This window comes from Mesoplodon densirostris, chromosome 3 (genome assembly GCF_025265405.1).
Source record: "Mesoplodon densirostris isolate mMesDen1 chromosome 3, mMesDen1 primary haplotype, whole genome shotgun sequence".
Taxonomy (NCBI): Eukaryota; Metazoa; Chordata; class Mammalia; order Artiodactyla; family Ziphiidae; genus Mesoplodon; species Mesoplodon densirostris.
In genome coordinates, this window is record NC_082663.1 from 158,206,013 (window position 1) to 158,231,562 (window position 25,550).

Consider the following 25,550-nt stretch of genomic DNA (forward strand, 5'->3'; position numbering starts at 1 on the left):
CTTTGGATCGTCCAAATGCCTCACAATTGTACCGGTTTTTCTGTACTTTCTGTCAGGCTGGACCTACAGTTTACCTGGCGTCACACTAGAGAGATGACAGGTAAGAGTTGCCAGGACGCACTTTAGGCTCAGGGATTCTCTCAGTGCCCTTCAGAGGGCCTCCACAGAGCGAGAGCCCCGTTGACTGTGATACTGGCAGGAACGTTGTGCCGGAGCTGCCTTACAGCTGTAGAAATCGAGCTCTGCAAGCGAGAAGCAGTGCATTGCCCTCCCCTCTGCATAGAAAGAGTTGAGCCCAACAGTTTGTTCTGTGTTGTGTGGCTCGGAAAACAAACAGGGGACTCACAGCGCACACGCTCTCCCACAGAAGGGAATTCACATACGCGTCTCTCTGAGGCCGACGGAAAGCCGCAGAGGAGTTAAAGCACTCTATCGAGTCAGGGTTCATGGAGATGGCTGCACACAAAACCTTGCTGATAGGAAACACTCGTGCTTACCTTGAGGCTAGGGCTCACGTTTACTTCGCACTTTAGCTAGGGCAAGCGTGGGATGAGCTCCCAGCAAGGCACTGGAGACCAGCTTGTTTCATAGGAGAAACTCTCTTTTCACTGAGGCATTCCTAGAGGTGGCTAGAAGACGGGTAGCCGCAATGTCTTTCAGTCAGCCTGGAGGCCGCCACTATCTACCTTTCAAATGGGGAAAATACTGCCTCTTTCCAGGCTTCTCAACTACAAACTGGACCACCCAGCACATACACCTATCTTCTCTGACAATCCCCAAGGGAGACCCTTGGAACACACGTCGGCCTTCTGCGATGAAACTTTTGGATGCAGTGTGCGCTGCATATGGTGAACGGCATAATCCTCTAAATGCCCTCAGTAGGCCTAGGTGACTTTGGATGTTCCAAATGCCTAGCAATGCTCAGAGTAAATCTCTATTTTCTTTCGGGCTGGACATAAAGTCCAGTTTCCACGTCACTCCGAGAGACGTCGAGCAAGAGTCCCCCAACTGAATTGGAGCCCCGGGGGTTTCTTTTAGGGCAGCGTAGCTTTCCATAACGTGGCAGACGCACACGGAACGAAAGCCTGCCAAGAACCGCGGTCCTGAGGCTGCTTCAGAGCTGTGGAACTCTAGCCATAGAGAACACCTTCGTTCCCGACACTTTCAGCTGCATAGTGAGGGATGTTCCCAGAGCTGTGTATCCCTTGCTTGTGCTCAGAAGGCTTTGGGCACACAGCACACTTCCTTGGAAAGAAGTGCCCACATGAGAGTCTTGAGCGCTGTGAGGCCTACTAATGCTAAAGCCGTCCATTGACTAAGAAGACTTCCTGGAAACTGGTGCACACCTACCTCTGGTAATGGGAAAATGTGCACCTTACCTCGAGACTAGAGGTCACGTATAGTTGGCACTTGAGCGACAGTATGCTCCTGGGGTGAGCTCCCAGGTAGGAATCGCAAGCACCTGGTTTCTTGGGGAAAAACTCACTGCCCTTCAGAGCCATCTGTGGGGTGAATAGTACCCTGGTGGTGGGGTTTCCAGGCGGCTTGGAAGCTGCAACGAAGTTGCTTTGCAAAGGGGGAACGTCGGGCTTCTCCCACATTCTCCAGTTGCCAACTTGACCCCTCAGCGCATTGACCAGCACTCTCTGACTGACTACTGGAGACTTTCAGCCACACTGGGCCTTTCTAGGATCACACTTGGTTGGACGCGGGGTGTTTTGTGTGCCATGAATATAGCATTACCCGCTTAATGACTGAGTCAGGCCTAGGTGACTTTGGATCGTCCAAATGCCTCACAATTGTACCGGATTTTCTGTACTTTCTGTTAGGCTGGACCTACAGTGTACCTGGCGTCACACTAGAGAGATGACAGGTAAGAGTTGCCAGGACGCACTTTAGGCTCAGGGATTCTCTCAGTGCCCTTCAGAGGGCCTCCACAGAGGGAGAGCCCCGTTGACTGTGATACTGGCAGAAACGATGTGCCGGAGCTGCCTTACAGCTGTAGAAATCGAGCTCTGCAAGCGAGAAGCAGTGCATTGCCCTCCCCTCTGCATAGAAAGAGTTGAGCCCAACAGTTTGTTCTGTGTTGTGTGGCTCGGAAAACAAACAGGGGACTCACAGCGCACACACTCTCCCACAGAAGGGAATTCACATACGCGACTCTCTGAGGCCGACGGAAAGCCGCAGAGGAGTTAAAGCACTCTATCGAGTCAGGGTTCATGGAGATGGCTGCACACAAAACCGTGCTGATAGGAAACACTCGTGCTTACCTTGAGGCTAGGGCTCACGTTTACTTTGCAGTTTAGCTAGGGCAAGCGTGGGATGAGCTCCCAGCAAGGCACTGGAGACCAGCTGGTTTCATAGGAGAAACTCTCTTTTCACTGAGGCATTCCTAGAGGTGGCTAGAAGACGGGTAGCCGCAATGTCTTTCAGTCAGCCTGGAGGCCGCCACTATCTACCTTTCAAATGGGGAAAATACTGCCTCTTTCCAGGCTTCTCAACTACAAACTGGACCACCCAGCACATACACCTATCTTCTCTGACAATCCCCAAGGGAGACCCTTGGAACACACGTCAGCCTTCTGTGATGAAACTTTTGGATGCAGTGTGCGCTGCATGTGGTGAACGGCATAATCCTCTAAATGCCCTCAGTAGGCCTAGGTGACTTTGGATGTTCCAAATGCCTAGCAATGCTCAGAGTAAATCTCTACTTTCTTTCGGGCGGGACCTAAAGTCCAGTTTCCACATCACTCCGAGAGACGTCGAGCAGGAGTCCCCCAACTGAATTGGAGCCCCGGGGGTTTCTTTCAGGGCAGCGTAGCTTTCCATAACGTGGCAGACGCACACGGAACGAAAGCCTGCCAAGAACCGCGGTCCTGAGGCTGCTTCAGAGCTGTGGAACTCTAGCCATAGAGAACACCTTCGTTCCCGACCCTTTCAGCTGCATAGTGAGGGATGTTCCCAGAGCTGTGTATCCCTTGCTTGTGCTCAGAAGGCTTTGGGCACACAGCGCACTTCCTTGGAAAGAAGTGCCCACGTGAGAGTCTTGAGTGCTGTGAGAGCTACTAATGCTAAAGCCGTCCATTGACTAAGAAGACTTCCTGGAAACTGGTGCACACCTACCTCTGGTAATGGGAAAATGTGCACCTTACCTCGAGACTAGAGGTCACGTTTAGTTGGCACTTGAGCGACAGTATGCTCCTGGGGTGACCTCCCAGGAAGGAATCGCAAGCACCTGGTTTCTTGGGGAAAAACTCACTGCCCCTCAGAGGCATCTGTGGGGTGAATAGTACCCTGGTGGTGGGGTTTCCAGGCGGCTTGGAAGCTGCAACGAAGGTGCTTTGCAAAGGGGGAACTTCGGGCTTCTCCCACATTCTCCAGTTGCCAACTGGATCCCAGAGCGCATTGACTAGCACTCTCTGAATGACTACTGGAGACTTTCAGCCACACTGGGCCTTTCTAGGATCACACGTGGTTGGACGCAGGGTGTTTTGCGTGCCATGAATATAGCATTACCCGCTTAATGACCGAGTCAGGCCTAGGTGACTTTGGATCGTCCAAATGCCTCACAATTGTACCGGTTTTTCTGTACTTTCTGTCAGGCTGGACCTACAGTTTACCTGGCGTCACACTAGAGAGATGACAGGTAAGAGTTGCCAGGACGCACTTTAGGCTCAGGGATTCTCTCAGTGTCCTTCAGAGGGCCTCCACAGAGCGAGAGCCCCGTTGACTGTGATACTGGCAGGAACGTTGTGCCGGAGCTGCCTTACAGCTGTAGAAATTGAGCTCTGCAAGCGAGAAGCAGTGCATTGCCCTCCCCTCTGCATACAAAGAGTTGAGCCCAACAGTTTGTTCTGTGTTGTGTGGCTCGGAAAACAAACAGGGGACCCACAGCGCACACGCTCTCCCACAGAAGGGAATTCACATACGCGACTCTCTGAGGCCGACGGAAAGCCGCAGAGGAGTTAAAGCACTCTATCGAGTCAGGGTTCATGGAGATGGCTGCACACAAAACCTTGCTGATAGGAAACACTCGTGCTTACCTTGAGGCTAGGGCTCACGTTTACTTCGCACTTTAGCTAGGGCAAGCATGGGATGAGCTCCCAGCAAGGCACTGGAGACCAGCTGGTTTCATAGGAGAAACTCTCTTTTCACTGAGGCATTCCTAAAGGTGGCTAGAAGACGGGTAGCGGCAATGTCTTTCAGTCAGCCTGGAGGCCGCCACTATCTACCTTTCAGATGGGGAAAATACTGCCTCTTTCCAGTCTTCTCAACTACAAACTGTCCCACCCAGCACATACACCTATCTTCTCTGACAACCCCCAAGGGAGACCCTTGGAACACACGTCGGCCTTCTGCGATGAAACTTTTGGATGCAGTGTGCGCTGCATGTGGTGAACGGCATAATCCTCTAAATGCCCTCAGTAGGCCTAGGTGACTTTGGATGTTCCAAATGCCTAGCAATGCTCAGAGTAAATCTCTACTTTCTTTCGGGCTGGACCTAAAGTCCAGTTTCCACGTCACTCCGAGAGACGTCGAGCAAGAGTCCCCCAACTGAATTGGAGCCCCGGGGGTTTCTTTCAGGGCAGCGTAGCTTTCCATAACGTGGCAGACGCACAAGGAACGAAAGCCTGCCAAGAACCGCGGTCCTGAGGCTGCTTCAGAGCTGTGGAACTCTAGTCATAGAGAACACCTTCGTTCCCGACACTTTCAGCTGCATAGTGAGGGATGTTCCCAAAGCTGTGTATCCCTTGCTTGTGCTCAGAAGGCTTTGGGCACACAGCACACTTCCTTGGAAAGAAGTGCCCACGTGAGAGTCTTGAGCGCTGTGAGGCCTACTAATGCTAAAGCCGTCCATTGACTAAGAAGACTTCCTGGAAACTGGTGCACACCTACCTCTGGTAATGGGAAAATGTGCACCTTACCTCGAGACTAGAGGTCACGTTTAGTTGGCACTTGAGCGACAGTATGCTCCTGGGGTGAGCTCCCAGGTAGGAATCGCAAGCACCTGGTTTCTTGGGGAAAAACTCACTGCCCTTCAGAGCCATCTGTGGGGTGAATAGTACCCTGGTGGTGGGGTTTCCAGGCGGCTTGGAAGCTGCAACGAAGTTGCTTTGCAAAGGGGGAACGTCGGGCTTCTCCCACATTCTCCAGTTGCCAACTTCACCCCACAGCGCATTGACCAGCACTCTCTGACTGACTACTGGAGACTTTCAGCCACACTGGGCCTTTCTAGGATCACACTTGGTTGGACGCGGGGTGTTTTGCGTGCCATGAATATAGCATTACCCGCTTAATGACTGAGTCAGGCCTAGGTGACTTTGGATCGTCCAAATGCCTCACAATTGTACCGGTTTTTCTGTACTTTCTGTCAGGCTGGACCTACAGTGTACCTGGCGTCACACTAGAGAGATGACAGGTAAGAGTTGCCAGGACGCACTTTAGGCTCAGGGATTCTCTCAGTGTCCTTCAGAGGGCCTCCACAGAGGGAGAGCCCCGTTGACTGTGATACTGGCAGGAACGTTGTTCCGGAGCTGCCTTACAGCTGTAGAAATCGAGCTCTGCAAGCGAGAAGCAGTGCATTGCCCTCCCCTCTGCATAGAAAGAGTTGAGCCCAACAGTTTGTTCTGTGTTGTGTGCCTCGGAAAACAAACAGGGGACTCACAGCGCACACGCTCTCCCACAGAAGGGAATTCACATACGCGTCTCTCTGAGGCCGACGGAAAGCCGCAGAGGAGTTAAAGCACTCTATCGAGTCAGGGTTCATGGAGATGGCTGCACACAAAACCTTGCTGATAGGAAACACTCGTGCTTACCTTGAGGCTACGGCTCACGTTTACTTCGCACTTTAGCTAGGGCAAGCGTGGGATGAGCTCCCAGCAAGGCACTTGAGACCACCTGCTTTCAGAGGAGAAACTCTCTTTCTTCACTGAGGCATTCCTAGAGGTGGCTAGAAGACGGGTAGCGGCAATGTCTTTCAGTCAGCCTGGAGGCCGCCATTATCTACCTTTCAAATGGGGAAAATACTGCCTCTTTCCAGGCTTCTCAACTACAAACTGGACCACCCAGCACATACACCTATCTTCTCTGACAACCCCCAAGGGAGACCCTTGGAACACACGTCGGCCTTCTGCGATGAAACTTTTGGATGCAGTGTGCGCTGCATGTGGTGAACGGCATAATCCTCTAAATGCCCTCAGTAGGCCTAGGTGACTTTGGATGTTCCAAATGCCTAGCAATGCTCAGAGTAAATCTCTACTTTCTTTCGGGCTGGACAATAAGTCCAGTTTCCACGTCACTCCGAGAGACGTCGAGCAGGAGTCCCCCAACTGAATTGGAGCCCCGGGGGTTACTTTCAGGGCAGCGTATCTTTCCATAACTTGGGAGATGCACACGGAATGAAAGCCTGCCAAGAACCGCGGTCCTGAGGCTGCTTCAGAGCTGTGGAACGCTAGCCATAGGGAACACCTTCGTTCCAGGCCCTTTCAGCTGCATAGTGAGGGATGTTCCCAGAGCTGTGTATCCCTTGCTTGTGCTCAGAAGGCTATGGGCACACAGCGCACTTCCTTTTAAAGAAGTGCCCACGTGAGAGTCTTGAGCGCTGTGAGGCCTACTAATGCTAGAGTCGTCCCTTGAATAAGAAGACTTCCCTGAAACTGGTGCACACCTACCTCTGCTAAAGGGAAAATGTGCACCTTACCTCGAGACTAGAGGTCACGTTTAGTTGGCACTTGAGCGACAGTATGCTCCTGGGGTGAGCTCCCAGGAAGGAATCGCAAGCACCTGGTTTCTTGTGGAAAAACTCACTGCTCCTCAGAGGCATCTGTGGGGTGAATAGTACCCTGGTGGTGGGGTTTCCAGGCGGCTTGGAAGCTGCAACGTAGTTGCTTTGCAAAGGGGGAATGTCGGGCTTCTCCCACATTCTCCAGTTGCCAACTTGACCCCAGAGCGCATTGACCAGCACTCTCTGACTAACTACTGGAGACTTTCAGATACACTGGGCCTTTCTAGGATCACACTTGGTTGGACGCAGGGTGTTTTGCGTGCCATGAATATAGCATTACCCGCTTAATGACTGAGTCAGGCCTAGGTGACTTTGGATCGTCCAAATGCCTCACAATTGTACCGGATTTTCTGTACTTTCTGTTAGGCTGGACCTACAGTGTACCTGGCGTCACACTAGAGAGATGACAGGTAAGAGTTGCCAGGACGCACTTTAGGCTCAGGGATTCTCTCAGTGCCTTTCAGAGGGCCTCCACAGAGGGAGAGCCCCGTTGACTGTGATACTGGCAGGAACGTTGTGCCGGAGCTGCCTTACAGCTGTAGAAATCGAGCTCTGCAAGCGAGAAGCAGTGCATTGCCCTCCCCTCTGCATAGAAAGAGTTGAGCCCAACAGTTTGTTCTGTGTTGTGTGGCTCGGAAAACAAACAGGGGACTCACAGCGCACACGCTCCCCACAGAAGGGAATTCACATACGCGACTCTCTGAGGCCGACGGAAAGCCGCAGAGGAGTTAAAGCACTCTATCGAGTCAGGGTTCATGGAGATGGCTGCACACAAAACCGTGTTGATAGGAAACACTCGTGCTTACCTTGAGGCTAGGGCTCACGTTTACTTCGCACTTTAGCTAGGGCAAGCGTGGGATGAGCTCCCAGCAAGGCACTGGAGACCAGCTGGTTTCATAGGAGAAACTCTCTTTCTTCACTGAGGCATTCCTAGAGGTGGCTAGAAGACGGGTAGCCGCAATGTCTTTCAGTCAGCCTGGAGGGCGCCATTATCTACCATTCAAATGGGGAAAATACTGCCTCTTTCCAGGCTTCTCAACTACAAACTGGACCACCCAGCACATACACCTATCTTCTCTGACAACCCCCAAGGTAGACCCTTGGAATACACGTCGGCCTTCTGCGATGAAACTTTTGGATGCAGTGTGCGCTGCATGTGGTGAACGGCATAATCCTCTAAATGCCCTCAGTAGGCCTAGGTGACTTTGGATGTTCCAAATGCCTAGCAATGCTCAGAGTAAATCTCTACTTTCTTTCGGGCTGGACCTAAAGTCCACTTTCCACGTCACTCCGAGAGACGTCGAGCAGGAGTCCCCCAACTGAATTGGAGCCCCGGGGGTTTCTTTCAGGGCAGCGTAGCTTTCCATAACGTGGCAGACGCACACGGAACGAAAGCCTGCCAAGAACCGCGGTCCTGAGGCTGCTTCAGAGCTGTGGAACGCTAGCCATAGAGAACACCTTCGTTCCCGACACATTCAGCTGCATAGTGAGGGATGTTCCCAGAGCTGTGTATCCCTTGCTTGTGCACAGAAGGCTTTGGGCACACAGCGCACTTCCTTGGAAAGCAATGCCCACGTGAGAGTCTTGAGCACTGTGAGGCCTACTAATGCTAAAGCCATCCATTGACTAAGAAGACTTCCTGGAAACTGGTGCACACCTACCTCTGGTAATGGGAAAATGTGCACCTTACCTCGAGACTAGAGGTCACGTTTAGTTGGCACTTGAGCAACAGTATGCTCCTGGGGTGACCTCCCAGGAAGGAATCGCAAGCACCTGGTTTCTTGGGGAAAAACTCACTGCCCCTCAGAGGCATCTGTGGGGTGAATAGTACCCTGGTGGTGGGGTTTCCAGGCGGCTTGGAAGCTGCAACGAAGTTGCTTTGCAAAGGGGGAACGTCGGGCTTCTCCCACATTCTCCAGTTGCCAACTGGATCCCAGAGCGCATTGACTAGCACTCTCTGAATGACTACTGGAGACTTTCAGCCACACTGGGCCTTTCTAGGATCATACGTGGTTGGACGCAGGGTGTTTTGCGTGCCATGAATATAGCATTACCCGCTTAATGACCGAGTCAGGCCTAGGTGACTTTGGATCGTCCAAATGCCTCACAATTGTACCGGTTTTTCTGTACTTTCTGTCAGGCTGGACCTACAGTTTACCTGGCGTCACACTAGAGAGATGACAGGTAAGAGTTGCCAGGACGCACTTTAGGCTCAGGGATTCTCTCAGTGTCCTTCAGAGGGCCTCCACAGAGCGAGAGCCCCGTTGACTGTGATACTGGCAGGAACGTTGTGCCGGAGCTGCCTTACAGCTGTAGAAATCGAGCTCTGCAAGCGAGAAGCAGTGCATTGCCCTCCCCTCTGCATACAAAGAGTTGAGCCCAACAGTTTGTTCTGTGTTGTGTGGCTCGGAAAACAAACAGGGGACCCACAGCGCACACGCTCTCCCACAGAAGGGAATTCACATACGCGACTCTCTGAGGCCGACGGAAAGCCGCAGAGGAGTTAAAGCACTCTATCGAGTCAGGGTTCATGGAGATGGCTGCACACAAAACCTTGCTGATAGGAAACACTCGTGCTTACCTTGAGGCTAGGGCTCACGTTTACTTCGCACTTTAGCTAGGGCAAGCATGGGATGAGCTCCCAGCAAGGCACTGGAGACCAGCTGGTTTCATAGGAGAAACTCTCTTTTCACTGAGGCATTCCTAAAGGTGGCTAGAAGACGGGTAGCGGCAATGTCTTTCAGTCAGCCTGGAGGCCGCCACTATCTACCTTTCAGATGGGGAAAATACTGCCTCTTTCCAGTCTTCTCAACTACAAACTGTCCCACCCAGCACATACACCTATCTTCTCTGACAACCCCCAAGGGAGACCCTTGGAACACACGTCGGCCTTCTGCGATGAAACTTTTGGATGCAGTGTGCGCTGCATGTGGTGAACGGCATAATCCTCTAAATGCCCTCAGTAGGCCTAGGTGACTTTGGATGTTCCAAATGCCTAGCAATGCTCAGAGTAAATCTCTACTTTCTTTCGGGCTGGACCTAAAGTCCACTTTCCACGTCACTCCGAGAGACGTCGAGCAAGAGTCCCCCAACTGAATTGGAGCCCCGGGGGTTTCTTTCAGGGCAGCGTAGCTTTCCATAACGTGGCAGACGCACAAGGAACGAAAGCCTGCCAAGAACCGCGGTCCTGAGGCTGCTTCAGAGCTGTGGAACTCTAGCCATAGAGAACACCTTCGTTCCCGACACTTTCAGCTGCATAGTGAGGGATGTTCCCAAAGCTGTGTATCCCTTGCTTGTGCTCAGAAGGCTTTGGGCACACAGCACACTTCCTTGGAAAGAAGTGCCCACGTGAGAGTCTTGAGCGCTGTGAGGCCTACTAATGCTAAAGCCGTCCATTGACTAAGAAGACTTCCTGGAAACTGGTGCACACCTACCTCTGGTAATGGGAAAATGTGCACCTTACCTCGAGACTAGAGGTCACGTTTAGTTGGCACTTGAGCGACAGTATGCTCCTGGGGTGAGCTCCCAGGTAGGAATCGCAAGCACCTGGTTTCTTGGGGAAAAACTCACTGCCCTTCAGAGCCATCTGTGGGGTGAATAGTACCCTGGTGGTGGGGTTTCCAGGCGGCTTGGAAGCTGCAACGAAGTTGCTTTGCAAAGGGGGAACGTCGGGCTTCTCCCACATTCTCCAGTTGCCAACTTCACCCCACAGCGCATTGACCAGCACTCTCTGACTGACTACTGGAGACTTTCAGCCACACTGGGCCTTTCTAGGATCACACTTGGTTGGACGCGGGGTGTTTTGCGTGCCATGAATATAGCATTACCCGCTTAATGACTGAGTCAGGCCTAGGTGACTTTGGATCGTCCAAATGCCTCACAATTGTACCGGTTTTTCTGTACTTTCTGTCAGGCTGGACCTACAGTGTACCTGGCGTCACACTAGAGAGATGACAGGTAAGAGTTGCCAGGACGCACTTTAGGCTCAGGGATTCTCTCAGTGTCCTTCAGAGGGCCTCCACAGAGGGAGAGCCCCGTTGACTGTGATACTGGCAGGAACGTTGTTCCGGAGCTGCCTTACAGCTGTAGAAATCGAGCTCTGCAAGCGAGAAGCAGTGCATTGCCCTCCCCTCTGCATAGAAAGAGTTGAGCCCAACAGTTTGTTCTGTGTTGTGTGCCTCGGAAAACAAACAGGGGACTCACAGCGCACACGCTCTCCCACAGAAGGGAATTCACATACGCGTCTCTCTGAGGCCGACGGAAAGCCGCAGAGGAGTTAAAGCACTCTATCGAGTCAGGGTTCATGGAGATGGCTGCACACAAAACCTTGCTGATAGGAAACACTCGTGCTTACCTTGAGGCTACGGCTCACGTTTACTTCGCACTTTAGCTAGGGCAAGCGTGGGATGAGCTCCCAGCAAGGCACTTGAGACCACCTGCTTTCAGAGGAGAAACTCTCTTTCTTCACTGAGGCATTCCTAGAGGTGGCTAGAAGACGGGTAGCGGCAATGTCTTTCAGTCAGCCTGGAGGCCGCCATTATCTACCTTTCAAATGGGGAAAATACTGCCTCTTTCCAGGCTTCTCAACTACAAACTGGACCACCCAGCACATACACCTATCTTCTCTGACAACCCCCAAGGGAGACCCTTGGAACACACGTCGGCCTTCTGCGATGAAACTTTTGGATGCAGTGTGCGCTGCATGTGGTGAACGGCATAATCCTCTAAATGCCCTCAGTAGGCCTAGGTGACTTTGGATGTTCCAAATGCCTAGCAATGCTCAGAGTAAATCTCTACTTTCTTTCGGGCTGGACAATAAGTCCAGTTTCCACGTCACTCCGAGAGACGTCGAGCAGGAGTCCCCCAACTGAATTGGAGCCCCGGGGGTTACTTTCAGGGCAGCGTATCTTTCCATAACTTGGGAGATGCACACGGAATGAAAGCCTGCCAAGAACCGCGGTCCTGAGGCTGCTTCAGAGCTGTGGAACGCTAGCCATAGGGAACACCTTCGTTCCAGGCCCTTTCAGCTGCATAGTGAGGGATGTTCCCAGAGCTGTGTATCCCTTGCTTGTGCTCAGAAGGCTATGGGCACACAGCGCACTTCCTTTTAAAGAAGTGCCCACGTGAGAGTCTTGAGCGCTGTGAGGCCTACTAATGCTAGAGTCGTCCCTTGAATAAGAAGACTTCCCTGAAACTGGTGCACACCTACCTCTGCTAAAGGGAAAATGTGCACCTTACCTCGAGACTAGAGGTCACGTTTAGTTGGCACTTGAGCGACAGTATGCTCCTGGGGTGAGCTCCCAGGAAGGAATCGCAAGCACCTGGTTTCTTGTGGAAAAACTCACTGCTCCTCAGAGGCATCTGTGGGGTGAATAGTACCCTGGTGGTGGGGTTTCCAGGCGGCTTGGAAGCTGCAACGTAGTTGCTTTGCAAAGGGGGAATGTCGGGCTTCTCCCACATTCTCCAGTTGCCAACTTGACCCCAGAGCGCATTGACCAGCACTCTCTGACTAACTACTGGAGACTTTCAGATACACTGGGCCTTTCTAGGATCACACTTGGTTGGACGCAGGGTGTTTTGCGTGCCATGAATATAGCATTACCCGCTTAATGACTGAGTCAGGCCTAGGTGACTTTGGATCGTCCAAATGCCTCACAATTGTACCGGATTTTCTGTACTTTCTGTTAGGCTGGACCTACAGTGTACCTGGCGTCACACTAGAGAGATGACAGGTAAGAGTTGCCAGGACGCACTTTAGGCTCAGGGATTCTCTCAGTGCCTTTCAGAGGGCCTCCACAGAGGGAGAGCCCCGTTGACTGTGATACTGGCAGGAACGTTGTGCCAGAGCTGCCTTACAGCTGTAGAAATCGAGCTCTGCAAGCGAGAAGCAGTGCATTGCCCTCCCCTCTGCATAGAAAGAGTTGAGCCCAACAGTTTGTTCTGTGTTGTGTGGCTCGGAAAACAAACAGGGGACTCACAGCGCACACGCTCCCCACAGAAGGGAATTCACATACGCGACTCTCTGAGGCCGACGGAAAGCCGCAGAGGAGTTAAAGCACTCTATCGAGTCAGGGTTCATGGAGATGGCTGCACACAAAACCGTGTTGATAGGAAACACTCGTGCTTACCTTGAGGCTAGGGCTCACGTTTACTTCGCACTTTAGCTAGGGCAAGCGTGGGATGAGCTCCCAGCAAGGCACTGGAGACCAGCTGGTTTCATAGGAGAAACTCTCTTTCTTCACTGAGGCATTCCTAGAGGTGGCTAGAAGACTAGTAGCCGCAATGTCTTTCAGTCAGCCTGGAGGGCGCCATTATCTACCATTCAAATGGGGAAAATACTGCCTCTTTCCAGGCTTCTCAACTACAAACTGGACCACCCAGCACATACACCTATCTTCTCTGACAACCCCCAAGGTAGACCCTTGGAATACACGTCGGCCTTCTGCGATGAAACTTTTGGATGCAGTGTGCGCTGCATGTGGTGAACGGCATAATCCTCTAAATGCCCTCAGTAGGCCTAGGTGACTTTGGATGTTCCAAATGCCTAGCAATGCTCAGAGTAAATCTCTACTTTCTTTCGGGCTGGACCTAAAGTCCACTTTCCACGTCACTCCGAGAGACGTCGAGCAGGAGTCCCCCAACTGAATTGGAGCCCCGGGGGTTTCTTTCAGGGCAGCGTAGCTTTCCATAACGTGGCAGACGCACACGGAACGAAAGCCTGCCAAGAACCGCGGTCCTGAGGCTGCTTCAGAGCTGTGGAACGCTAGCCATAGAGAACACCTTCGTTCCCGACACATTCAGCTGCATAGTGAGGGATGTTCCCAGAGCTGTGTATCCCTTGCTTGTGCACAGAAGGCTTTGGGCACACAGCGCACTTCCTTGGAAAGCAATGCCCACGTGAGAGTCTTGAGCACTGTGAGGCCTACTAATGCTAAAGCCATCCATTGACTAAGAAGACTTCCTGGAAACTGGTGCACACCTACCTCTGGTAATGGGAAAATGTGCACCTTACCTCGAGACTAGAGGTCACGTTTAGTTGGCACTTGAGGGACAGTATGCTCCTGGGGTGAGCTCCCAGGAAGTAATCGCAAGCACCTGGTTTCTTGTGGAAAAACTCACTGCCCCTCAGAGGCATCTGTGGGGTGAATAGTACCCTGGTGGTGTGGTTTCCAGGCGGCTTGGAAGCTGCAACGAAGTTGCTTTGCAAAGGGGGAACGTCGGGCTTCTCCCACATTCTCCAGTTGCCAACTTGACCCCACAGCGCTTTGACCAGCACTCTCTGACTAACTACTGGAGACTTTCAGCCACACTGGGCATTTCTAGGATCACACTTTGTTGGACGTGGGGTGTTTTGCGTACCATGAATATAGCATTACCCGCTTAATGACTGAGTCAGGCCTAGGTGACTTTGGATCGTCCAAATGCCTCACAATTGTACCGGATTTTCTATACTTTCTGTTAGGCTGGACCTACAGTGTACCTGGCGTCACACTAGAGAGATGACAGGTAAGAGTTGCCAGGACGCACTTTAGGCTCAGGGATTCTCTCAGTGCCCTTCAGAGGGCCTCCACAGAGGGAGAGCCCCGTTGACTGTGATACTGGCAGGAACGTTGTGCCGGAGCTGCCTTACAGCTGTAGAAATCGAGCTCTGCAAGCGAGAAGCAGTGCATTGCCCTCCCGTCTGCATAGAAAGAGTTGAGCCCAACAGTTTGTTCTGTGTTGTGTGGCTCGGAAAACAAACAGGGGACCCACAGCGCACACGCTCTCCCACAGAATGGAATTCACATAGGCGACTCTCTGAGGCCGACGGAAAGCCGCAGAGGAGTTAAAGCACTCTATCGAGTCAGGGTTCATGGAGATGGCTGCACACAAAACCTTGCTGATAGGAAACACTCGTGCTTACCTTTAGGCTAGGGCTCACGTTTACTTCGCACTTTAGCTAGGGCAAGCGTGGGACGAGCTCCCATCAAGGCACTGGAGACCACCTGGTTTCATAGGAGAAACTGTCTTTCTTCACTGAGGCATTCCTAGAGGTGGCTAGACGACGGGTAGCGGCAATGTCTTTCAGTCAGCCTGGAGGCCGCCACTATCTACCTTTCAAAGGGGGAAAATACTGCCTCTTTCCAGGCTTCTCAACTACAAACTGGACCACCCAGCACATACACCTATCTTCTCTGACAACCCCCAAGGGAGACCCTTGGAACACACGTCGGCCTTCTGCGATGAAACTTTTGCATGCAGTGTGCGCTGCATGTAGTGAACGGCATAATCCTCTAAATGCCCTCAGTAGGCCTAGGTGACTTTGGATGTTCCAAATGCCTAGCAATGCTCAGAGTAAATCTCTACTTTCTTTCGGGCTGGACCTAAAGTCCAGTTTCCACGTCACTCTGTGAGACGTCGAGCAGGAGTCCCCCAACTGAATTGGAGCCCCGGGGGTTTATCTCAGGGCAGCGTAGCTTTCCATAACGTGGCAGACGCACACGGAACGAAAGCCTGCCAAGAACCGCGGTCCTGAGGCTGCTTCAGAGCTGTGGAACGCTAGCCATAGAGAACACCTTCGTTCCCGACACTTTCAGCTGCATAGTGAGGGATGTTCCCAGATCTGTGTATCCCTTGCTTGTGCTCAGAAGGCTTTGGGCACACAGCACACTTCCTTGGAAAGAAGTGCCCACGTGAGAGTCTTGAGCGCTGTGAGGCCTACTAATGCTAAAGCCGTCCACTGACTAAGAATACTTCCTGGAAACTGGTGCACACCTACCTCTGGTAATGGGAAAATGTGCACCTTACCTCGAGACTAGAGGTCACGTTTAGTTGGCACTTGAGCGACAGTATGCTCCTGGGGTGAGCTCCCAGGTAGGAATCGCAAGCACCTGGTTTCTTGGGGAAAAACTCACTGCCCTTCAGAGCCATCTGTGGGGTGAATAGTACCCTGGTGGTGGGGTTTCCAGGCGGCTTGGAAGCTGCAACGAAGTTGCTTTGCAAAGGGGGAACGTCGGGCTTCTCCCACATTCTCCAGTTGCCAACTGGACCCCAGAGCGCATTGACCAGCACTCTCTGACTGACTACTGGAGACATTCAGCCACACTGGGCCTTTCTAGGATCACACTTGGTTGGACGCAGGGTGTTTTGCATGCCATGAATATAGCATTACCCGCTTAATGACTGAGTCAGGCCTAGGTGACTTTGGATCGTCCAAATGCCTCACAATTGTACCGGATTTTCTGTACTTTCTGTCAGGCTGGACCTACAGTGTACCTGGCGTCACACTAGAGAGATGACAGGTAAGAGTTGCCAGGACGCACTTTAGGCTCAGGGATTCTCTCAGTGCCCTTCAGAGGGCCTCCACAGAGGGAGAGCCCCGTTGACTGTGATACTGACAGAAACGTTGTGCCGGAGCTGCCTTACAGCTGTAGAAATCGAGCTCGGCAAGCGAGAAGCAGTGTATTGCCCTCCCCTCTGCATAGAAAGAGTTGAGACCAACAGTTTGTTCTGTGTTGTGTGGCTCAGAAAACAAAGACGGGACTCAAAGCGCACACGCTCTCCCACAGAAGGGAATTCACATACGCGACTCTCTGAGGCCGACCGAAAGCCGCAGAGGAGTTAAAGCACTCTATCGAGTTTGGGTTCATGGAGATGGCTGCACGCAAATCCTTGCTGATAGGAAACACTCGTGCTTACCTTGAGGCTAGGGCTCACGTTTACTTCGCACTTTAGCTACGGCAAGCGTGGGATGAGCTCCCAGCAAGGCACTGGAGACCAGCTGGTTTCATAGGAGAAACTCTCTTTCTTCACTGAGGCATTCCTAGAGGTGGCTAGAAGACGGGTAGCCGCAATGTCTTTCAGTCAGCCTGGAGGCCGCCACTATCTACCTTTCAAATGTGGAAAATACTGCCCCTTTCCAGGCTTCTCAACTACAAACTGGACCACCCAGCACATACACCTATCTTCTCTGACAACCCCCAAGGGAGACCCTTGGAACACACGTCAGCCTTCTGCGATGAAACTTTTGGATGCAGTGTGCGCTGCATGTGGTGAACGGCATAATCCTCTAAATGCCCTCAGTAGGCCTAGGTGACTTTGGATGTTCCAGATGCCTAGCAATGCTCAGAGTAAATCTCTACTTTCTTTCGGGCTGGACCTAAAGTCCAGTTTCCACGTCACTCTGTGAGACTTCGAGCAGGAGTCCCCCAACTGAATTGGAGCCCCGGGGGTTTATCTCAGGGCAGCGTAGCTTTCCATAACGTGGCAGACGCACACGGAACGAAAGCCTGCCAAGAACCGCGGTCCTGAGGCTGCTTCAGAGCTGTGGAACGCTAGCCATAGAGAACACCTTCGTTCCCGACACTTTCAGCTGCATAGTGAGGGATGTTCCCAGAGCTGTGTATCCCTTGCTTGTGCTCAGAAGGCTTTGGGCACACAGCACACTTCCTTGGAAAGAAGTGCCCACGTGAGAGTCTTGAGCGCTGTGAGGCCTACTAATGCTAAAGCCGTCCACTGACTAAGAATACTTCCTGGAAACTGGTGCACACCTACCTCTGGTAATGGGAAAATGTGCACCTTACCTCGAGACTAGAGGTCACGTTTAGTTGGCACTTGAGCGACAGTATGCTCCTGGGGTGAGCTCCCACGTAGGAATCGCAAACACCTGGTTTCTTGGGGAAAAACTCACTGCCCTTCAGAGCCATCTGTGGGGTGAATAGTACCCTGGTGGTGGGGTTTCCAGGCGGCTTGGAAGCTGCAACGAAGTTGCTTTGCAAAGGGGGAACGTCGGGCTTCTCCCACATTCTCCAGTTGCCAACTGGACCCCAGAGCGCATTGATCAGCACTCTCTGACTGACTACTGGAGACATTCAGCCACACTGGGCCTTTCTAGGATCACACTTGGTTGGACGCAGGGTGTTTTGCATGCCATGAATATAGCATTACCCGCTTAATGACTGAGTCAGGCCTAGGTGACTTTGGATCGTCCAAATGCCTCACAATTGTACGGGATTTTCTGTACTTTCTGTTAGGCTGGACCTACAGTGTACCTGGCGTCACACTAGAGAGATGACAGGTAAGAGTTGCCAGTACGCACTTTAGGCTCAGGGATTCTCTCAGTGCCCTTCAGAGGGCCTCCACAGAGGGAGAGCCCCGTTGACTGTGATACTGGCAAAAACGTTGTGCCGGAGCTGCCTTACAGCTGTAGAAATCGAGCTCTGCAAGCGAGAAGCAGTGCATTGCCCTCCCTTCTGCATAGAAAGAGTTGAGCCCAACAGTTTGTTCTGTGTTGTGTGGCTCGGAAAACAAACAGGGGACTCACAGCGCACACGCTCCCCACAGAAGGGAATTCACATACGCGACTCTCTGAGGCCGACGGAAAGCCGCAGAGGAGTTAAAGCACTCTATCGAGTCAGGGTTCATGGAGATGGCTGCACACAAAACCGTGCTGATAGGAAACACTCGTGCTTACCTTGAGGCTAGGGCTCACGTTTACTTCGCACTTTAGCTAGGGCAAGCGTGGGATGAGCTCCCAGCAAGGCACTGGAGACCAGCTGGTTTCATAGGAGAAACTCTCTTTCTTCACTGAGGCATTCCTAGAGGTGGCTAGAAGACTAGTAGCAGCAATGACTTTCAGTCAGCCTGGAGGGCGCCACTATCTACCTTTCAAATGGGGAAAATACTGCCTCTTTCCTGGCTTCTCAACTACAAACTGGACCACCCAGCACATACACCTATCTTCTCTGACAACCCCCAAGGGAGACTCTTGGAACACACGTCGGCCTTCTGCGATGAAACTTTTGGATGCAGTGTGCGCTGCATGTGGTGAACGGCATAATCCTCTAAATGCCCTCAGTAGGCCTAGGTGACTTTGGATGTTCCAAATGCCTAGCAATGCTCAGAGTAAATCTCTACTTTCTTTCGGGCTGGACCTAAAGTCCAGTTTCCACGTCACTCCGAGAGACATCGAGCAGGAGTCCCCCAACTGAATTGGAGCCCCGGGGGTTTCTTTCAGGGCAGCGTAGCTTTCCATAACGTGGCAGATGCACACGGAACAAAAGCCTGCCAAGAACCGCGGTCCTGAGGCTGCTTCAGAGCTGTGGAACGCTAGCCATAGAGAACACCTTCGTTCCCGACCGTTTCAGCTGCATAGTGAGGGATGTTCCCAGAGCTGTGTATCCCTTGCTTGTGCACAGAAGGCTTTGGGCACACAGCGCACTTCCTTGGAAAGAAGTGCCCACGTGAGAGTCTTGAGCACTGTGAGGCCTACTAATGCTAAAGCCGTCCATTGACTAAGAAGACTTCCTGGAAACTGGTGCACACCTACCTCTGGTAATGGGAAAATGTGCATCTTACCTCGAGACTAGAGGTCACGTTTAGTTGGCACTTGAGCGACAGTATGCTCCTGGGGTGAGCTCCCAGGAAGGAATCGCAAGCACCTGGTTTCTTGGGGAAAAACTCACTGCCCCTCAGAGGCATCTGTGGGGTGAATAGTACCCTGGTGGTGGGGTTTCCAGGCGGCTTGGAAGCTGCAACGAAGTTGCTTTGCAAAGGGGGAACGTCGGGCTTCTCCCACATTCTCCAGTTGCCAACTTGACCCCACAGCGCATTGACCAGCACTCTCTGACTAACTACTGGAGACTTTCAGCCACACTGGGCCTTTCTAGGATCACACTTTTTTGGACGTGGGGTGTTTTGCGTACCATGAATATAGCATTACCCGCTTAATGACTGAGTCAGGCCTAGGTGACTTTGGATCGTCCAAATGCCTCACAATTGTACCGGATTTTCTGTACTTTCTGTCAGGCTGGACCTACAGTGTACCTGGCGTCACACTAGAGAGATGACAGGTAAGAGTTGCCAGGACGCACTTTAGGCTCAGGGATTCTCTCAGTGCCCTTCAGAGGGCCTCCACAGAGGGAGAGCCCCGTTGACTGTGATACTGACAGAAACGTTGTGCCGGAGCTGCCTTACAGCTGTAGAAATCGAGCTCGGCAAGCGAGAAGCAGTGTATTGCCCTCCCCTCTGCATAGAAAGAGTTGAGCCCAACAGTTTGTTCTGTGTTGTGTGGCTCAGAAAACAAAGAGGGGACTCAAAGCGCACACGCTCTCCCACAGAAGGGAATTCACGTACGCGACTCTCTGAGGCCGACCGAAAGCCGCAGAGGAGTTAAAGCACTCTATCGAGTCAGGGTTCATGGAGATGGCTGCACGCAAATCCTTGCTGATAGGAAACACTCGTGCTTACCTTGAGGCTAGGGCTCACGTTTACTTCGCACTTTAGCTACGGCAAGCGTGGGATGAGCTCCCAGCAAGGCACTGGAGACCAGCTGGTTTCATAGGAGAAACTCTCTTTCTTCACTGAGGCATTCCTAGAGGTGGCTAGAAGACGGGTAGCCGCAATGTCTTTCAGTCAGCCTGGAGGCCGCCACTATCTACCTTTCAAATGTGGAAAATACTGCCCCTTTCCAGGCTTCTCAACTACAAACTGGACCACCCAGCACATACACCTATCTTCTCTGACAACCCCCAAGGGAGACCCTTGGAACACACGTCAGCCTTCTGCGATGAAACTTTTGGATGCAGTGTGCGCTGCATGTGGTGAACGGCATAATCCTCTAAATGCCCTCAGTAGGCCTAGGTGACTTTGGATGTTCCAGATGCCTAGCAATGCTCAGAGTAAATCTCTACTTTCTTTCGGGCTGGACCTAAAGTCCAGTTTCCACGTCACTCCGAGAGACGTCGAGCAGGAGTCCCCCAACTGAATTGGAGCCCCGGGGGTTTCTTTCAGGGCAGCGTAGCTTTCCATAACGTGGCAGACGCACACGGAACGAAAGCCTGCCAAGAACCGCGGTCCTGAGTCTGCTTCAGAGCTGTGGAAAGCTAGCCATAGAGAACACCTTCGTTCCCGGCCCTTTCAGCTGCATAGTGAGGGATGTTCCCAGAGCTGTGTATCCCTTGCTTGTGCACAGAAGGCTTTGGGCACACAGCGCACTTCCTTGGAAAGAAGTGCCCACGTGAGAGTCTTGAGCGCTGTGAGGCCTACTAATGCTAAAGCCGTCCATTGACTAAGAAGACTTCCTGGAAACTGGTGCACACCTACCTCTGGTAATGGGAAAATGTGCACCTTACCTCGAGACTAGAGGTCACGTTTAGTTGGCACTTGAGCGACAGTATGCTCCTGGGGTGAGCTTCCTGGTAGGAATGGCAAGCACCTAGTTTCTTGGGGAAAAACTCACTGCCCTTCAGAGGCATCTGTGGGGTGAATAGTACCCTGGTGGTGGGGTTTCCAGGCGGCTTGGAAGCTGCAACGAAGTTGCTTTGCAAAGGGGGAACGTCGGGCTTCTCCCACATTCTCCAGTTGCCAACTTGACCTCACAGCGCATTGAACAGCACTCTCTGACTGACTACTGGAGACTTTCAGCCACACTGGGCCTTTCTAGGGTCACAGTTGGTTGGACGCGGGGTGTTTTGCGTGCCATGAATATAGCATTACCCGCTTAATGACTGAGTCAGGCCTAGGTGACTTTGGATCGTCCAAATGCCTCACAATTGTACCGTTTTTCTGTACTTTCTGTCAGGCTGCACCTACAGTGTACCTGGCGTCACACTAGAGAGATGACAGGTAAGAGTTGCCAGGATGCACTTTAGGCTCAGGGATTCTCTCAGTGCCCTTCAGAGGGCCTCCACAGAGGGAGAGCCCCGTTGACTGTGATACTGGCAGGAACGTTGTGCCGGAGCGGCCTTACAGCTGTAGAAATCGAGCTCTGCAAGCGAGAAGCAGTGCATTGCCCTCCCCTCTGCATAGAAAGAGTTGAGCCCAACAGTTTGTTCTGTGTTGTGTGGCTCGGAAAACAAACAGGGGACTCACAGCGCACACGCTCTCCCACAGTAGGGAATTCACATACGTGACTCTCTGAGGCCGACGGAAAGCCGCAGAGGAGTTAAAGCACTCTATCGAGTCAGGGTTCATGGAGATGGCTGCACACAAAACCTTGCTGATAGGCAACACTCGTGCTTACCTTGAGACTAGGGCTCACGTTTACTTCACACTTTAGCTACGGCAAGCGTGGGATGAGCTCCCAGCAAGGCACTGGAGACCAGCTGGTTTCATAGGAGAAACTCTCTTTCTTCACTGAGGCATTCCTAGAGGTGGCTAGAAGACGGGTAGCAGCAATGTCTTTCAGTCAGCCTGGAGGCCGCCACTATCTACCTTTCAAATGGGGAAAATACTGCCCCTTTCCAGGCTTCTCAACTACAAACTGGACCACCCAGCACATACACCTATCTTCTCTGACAACCCCCAAGGGAGACCCTTGGAACACACGTCAGCCTTCTGCGATGAAACTTTTGGATGCAGTGTGCGCTGCATGTGGTGAACGGCATAATCCTCTAAATGCCCTCAGTAGGCCTAGGTGACTTTGGATGTTCCAGATGCCTAGCAATGCTCAGAGTAAATCTCTACTTTCTTTCGGGCTGGACCTAAAGTCCAGTTTCCACGTCACTCCGAGAGACGTCGAGCAGGAGTCCCCCAACTGAATTGGAGCCCCGGGGGTTTCTTTCAGGGCAGCGTAGCTTTCCATAACGTGGCAGACGCACACGGAACGAAAGCCTGCCAAGAACCGCGGTCTTGAGGCTGCTTCAGAGCTGTGGAACGCTAGCCATAGAGAACACCTTCGTTCCCGACCGTTTCAGCTGCATAGTGAGGGATGTTCCCAGAGCTGTGTATCCCTTGCTTGTGCTCAGAAGGCTTTGGGCACACAGCGCACTTCCTTGGAAAGAAGTGCCCACGTGAGATTCTTGAGCGCTGTGAGCCCTACTAATGTTAAAGCCGTCCATTGACTAAGAAGACTTCCTGGAAACTGGTGCACACCTACCTCTGGTAATGGGAAAATGTGTACCTTACCTCGAGACTAGATGTCACGTTTAGTTGGCACTTGAGCGACAGTATGCTCCTGGGGTGAGCTCCCAGGAAGGAATCGCAAGCACCTGGTTTCTTGGGGAAAAACTCACTGCCCCTCAGAGGCATCTGTGGGGTGAATAGTACCCTGGTGGTGGGGTTTCCAGGCGGCTTGGAAGCTGCAACGAAGTTGCTTTGCAAAGGGGGAACGTCGGGCTTCTCCCACATTCTCCAGTTGCCAACTTGACCCCAGAGCGCGTTGACCAGCACTCTCTGACTAACTACTGGAGACTTTCAGCCACACTGGGCCTTTCTAGGATCACACTTGGTTGGACGCGGGGTGTTTTGCGTGCCATGAATATAGCATTACCCGCTTAATGACTGAGTCAGGCCTAGGTGACTTTGGATCGTCCAAATGCCTCACAATTGTACCGGTTTTTCTGTACTTTCTGTCAGGCTGGACCTACAGTGTACCTGGCGTCACACTAGAGAGATGACAGGTAAGTGTTGCCAGGACGCACTTTAGGCTCAGGGATTCTCTCAGTGCCCTTCAGAGGGCCTCCACAGAGGGAGAGGCACGTTGACTGTGATACTGGCAGGAACGTTGTGCCGGAGCTGCCTTACAGCTGTAGAAATCGAGCTCTGCAAGCGAGAAGCAGTGCATTGCCCTCCCCTCTGCATAGAAAGAGTTGAGCCCAACAGTTTGTTCTGTGTTGTGTGGCTCGGAAAACAAACAGGGGACTCACAGCGCACACGCTCTCCCACAGAAGGGAATTCAAACTCGACTCTCTAAGGCCGACAGAATGCCGCAGAGGAGTTAAAGCACTCTATCGAGTCAGGGATCATGGAGATGGCTGCACACAAAACCGTGCTGATAGGAAATACTCGTGCTTACCTTGAGGCTAGGGCTCACGTTTACTTTGCACTTTAGCTAGGGCAAGCGTGGGATGAGCTCCCAGCAAGGCACTGGAGACCAGCTGGTTTCATAGGAGAAACTCTCTTTCTTCACTGAGGCATTCCTAGAGGTGGCTAGAAGACGGGTAGCCGCAATGTCTTTCAGTCAGCCTGGAGGCCGCCACTATCTACCTTTCAAATGGGGAAAATACTGCCCCTTTCCAGGCTTCTCAACTACAAACTGGACCACCCAGCACATACACCTATCTTCTCTGACAACCCCCAAGGGAGACCCTTGGAACACACGTCGGCCTTCTGCGATGAAACTTTTGGATTCAGTGTGCGCTGCATGTGGTGAACGGCATAATCCTCTAAATGCCCTCAGTAGGCCTAGGTGACTTTGGATGTTCCAAATGCCTAGCAATGCTCAGAGTAAATCTCTACTTTCTTTCGGGCTGGACCTAAAGTCCAGTTTCCACGTCACTCCGAGAGACGTCGAGCCAGAGTCCCCCAACTGAATTGGAGCCCCGGGGGTTTCTTTCAGGGCAGCGTAGCTTTCCATAACGTGGCAGACGCACACGGAACGAAAGCCTGCCAAGAACCGCGGTCTTGAGGCTGCTTCAGAGCTGTGGAACGCTAGCCATAGAGAACACCTTCGTTCCCGACCGTTTCAGCTGCATAGTGAGGGATGTTCCCAGAGCTGTGTATCCCTTGATTGTGCTCAGAAGGCTTTGGGCACACAGCGCACTTCCTTGGAAAGAAGTGCCCACGTGAGATTCTTGAGCGCTGTGAGGCCTACTAATGTTAAAGCCGTCCATTGACTAAGAAGACTTCCTGGAAACTGGTGCACACCTACCTCTGGTAATGGGAAAATGTGCACCTTACCTCGAGACTAGAGGTCACGTTTAGTTGGCACTTGAGCGACAGTATGCTCCTGGGGTGAGCTCCCAGGAAGGAATCGCAAGCACCTGGTTTCTTGTGGAAAAACTCACTGCCCCTCAGAGGCATCTGTGGGGTGAATAGTACCCTGGTGGTGTGGTTTCCAGGCGGCTTGGAAGCTGCAACGAAGTTGCTTTGCAAAGGGGGAACGTCGGGCTTCTCCCACATTCTCCAGTTGCCAACTGGACCCCAGAGCGCATTGACCAGCACTCTCTGACTGACTACTGGAGACTTTCAGCCACACTGGGCCTTTCTAGAATCACACTTGGTTGGCCGCGGGGTGTTTTGCCTGCCATGAATATAGAATTACCCGCTTAATGACTGAGTCAGGCCTAGGTGACTTTGGATCGTCCAAATGCCTCACAATTGTACCGGTTTTTCTGTACTTTCTGTCAGGCTGGACCTACAGTGTACCTGGCGTCACACTAGAGAGATGACAGGTAAGAGTTGCCAGGACGAACTTTAGGCTCAAGGATTCTCTCAGTGCCCTTCAGAGGGCCTCCACAGAGGGAGAGTCCCGTTGACTGTGATACTGACAGAAACGTTGTGCCGGAGCTGCCTTACAGCTGTAGAAATCGAGCTCTGCAAGCGAGAAGCAGTGCATTGCCCTCCCCTCTGCATAGAAAGAGTTGAGCCCCACAGTTTGTTCTCTGTTGTGTGGCTCAGAAAACAAACAGGGGACTCACAGCGCACACGCTCTCCCACAGAAGGGAATTCACATACGCGACTCTCTGAGGCCGACGGAAAACCGCAGACGAGTTAAAGCACTCTATTGAGTCAGGGTTCATGGAGATGGCTGCACACAAAACCTTGCTGATAGGAAACACTCATGCTTACCTTGAGGCTAGGGCTCACGTTTACTTCGCACTTTAGCTAGGGCAAGTGTGGGATGAGCTCGCAGCAAGGCACTGGAGACCACCTGGTTTCATAGGAGAAACTCTCTTTCTTCACTGAGGCATTCCTAGAGGTGGCTAGAAGACGGGTAGCGGCAATGTCTTTCAGTCAGCCTGGAGGCCGCCATTATCTACCTTTCAAATGGGGAAAATACTGCCCC